Here is a 2,572-nt window from a genome sequence, read left to right as displayed (position 1 = left end):
TAGTGGTTAGAGTGACAGTCAGGTCCTGGTTCGAATCCCTACTCTGCCATGGAAGCTTGCTGATGACCTTGGGCCAGCCTAACCTACCTCACAGGGCTTTTGTGAGGATAAAATGGAGAAGAAAATGTAAGCCACTTTGGGTCCTCATTGGGGAGAAGGGCAGGGTATAACTACATCAAATAAATAAATAAAATTTGGTGGCTGGATTACACTACTTTAGAGATCATATTATTATTCTGCCATACTAATAATGGGAGGGGGGAGAATACTTGATCATATAGTTTATGAAAACTTTTCCCAAAGGTGTGCCAGGCACCTTCTTTACTCTCTTTTTGGCACTATGCAAGTATGTATTTGCAGAAAGGCCATATAAAGTAAAATTCAACTAATCAATTCTAATTGCTGCTTGAGAGAACTAGGCCTTATTTTCTGAGTATGAAAGCTGAGGAAAATATCCTATACTCCTTTGGCATATTTCATCCTCAGAAAAGGATGTTCACAGAAAAGGACGGTCCAAAATGCAAGTAGACAGAGTTTACTCGTTCCTTCTGCAAGACTGCCCGTACTATAGAATGGGGCATGGGCACGCTCTTCTTGATTAAGGAACATTTCACTCTTTAAAGTTGTAACACTGAAAGCAGGAAAGATGGACACTGTATCTCTACTCGTTCTATTCTCTGCAAAGTGGTTTGAAAAATCATCAGTAAGCTGTACACATCACGGTTGTGTACGTGGCATTAGCAAACTTCTACACATCATTAAGTAGTAACAATAGCTGAGATCAAGCCACAATGAGGAATGGAGCGACCCAGAAAGCTTGTCATCTAGCTAATTAAACTTTTAAACTGTCCTCTTTGTCAAGCATTACCAATAAAGACATACATTAGCCAAGGCATTTTTTTTAGACCATCTGAAAAACGTGTATGAAGGAAAACGATTTCCCTCATATAGAAAATATATTCCAAAAGGCTAAAAACTGTTCTTTTTAAAATACTTATCTGAAAGGTGCTGAACAGTGATTGGTGGAAACCTGTTGATGTGCCACAGAAGCTAAAAGGGCTCTGATGGAGATGTGCAAGTAGCTGTGATAACAAGAGGCCTAGGTGTCACTCACCTGGCCAGCAAGGTCACCGGCAAAGGGCAGAGAGCATGGCCTTAGTCTCTTTCTTTGCATTCTTCCTACATGCCTCCCCCACCTTTAATGGATCAGGGGAAAAGAAAGGCAAGCATGTTAAGTACATAAACATATCAACACAACCTTTGTGACAATGCCAACTGATCAGAAGGCCTGGGACCCAAGTGAAAACTGACATATGTAAGGCTCTTAACAGTGTTGCGTTTCATTACTGCTTCAGGGGGATCCATCTAGAAAGGGGCTTCTTTCCCTTCAACAAATAATGCTAAAAGCCTGCTTGATTGGCAGAAGTACTGAGATTGCAAGACTTCCATCCATATTTTTCATGGACTGCATCACAACAAACACTGTGAGAAACAAAGATCAACAACCCCCTCTTGCCCAGCCCAATCTTAGACAGTTGAAGCTATAAGGGTCAGAAAGAGAAGAGAGATTAGGTGTACTTTGATATTCAGAACTCTGTAGTCAGGTGCTCTATGCTAAACAGTCTTCTGAAATATATTTATTAACTTACACACCAGCCACTTTTCTTTAAAAATATACTAAAAGAAATTTACATTAGCATTCTTAAAAACAAATTGGTATCTAACCCTGCTGGTGAGTTATTTCTTCAGATGGCAACTGAGATTTTCAAATTCAAAATCAATGTTTTTAAGAAAAGGAGTCCAAGATTTGGCATTCTGCGTTATGGGAATATGCCTGTCATTTTAAGAAGAGCATGGTGGTAGCCTTGCCCACAGTAACAGACTTAGAACACACATAGGGATACGCTGAGAAACAAATGATGGGCTGAGAAGATTTCCACAGGACAAACTTCAGAATGTTAAAAGTGATGGTTAAATATGGACCCTGAAGGCAAACATTAAAATATTGCAATGGACGATGCTAAACCAGGCCCTGCTCAATTTAGTACTATGGTCTGGGAAGGAGTTTCATGTGTTTATGGAATTCCATCTCCCACAAATTGGCAACAGGAGTTCTGTGTCTGTGGAGGTTTGCAGCCAAATTATTTTAATTCTTTTAAATGTATCCTTCCTATGCCAATTTCACAAGTCTGGAAGAGATACCCAGGTACAATGCCTCCAAATTTCTCAACAAAATTTTCAAAAAGGGCACGTAAGAGTAAAAACAGATGCTGTTTTATGAAGACGATAAAAGCTTGTATTTATGAGACTTTCTTCATGTAAATGCCACTTTTAATTATGAACAGGTTTTCAAGTAAGGTTTTATAACTAGGAATGAGGAAGTGACAACAGACACATTCCTATTCCACTGCTATTGTGACAAACTGTGCATTTAATCTCCGTCCAATTCTTCATTACTATGGAACCACTGAGAATCACCATCAGGTCGAAAAGCTTCTGTGCTGCACACCACCTCTGCCATGGCAGGCCACTGTTAGCCAGACACAAAAAGGACTCCTGGCAAGACCAGCTC

The sequence above is a fragment of the Eublepharis macularius genome, chromosome 14 (assembly GCF_028583425.1).
Source record: "Eublepharis macularius isolate TG4126 chromosome 14, MPM_Emac_v1.0, whole genome shotgun sequence".
Classification (NCBI taxonomy): Eukaryota; Metazoa; Chordata; class Lepidosauria; order Squamata; family Eublepharidae; genus Eublepharis; species Eublepharis macularius.
Note: the sequence above shows the minus strand (reverse complement) of the source record.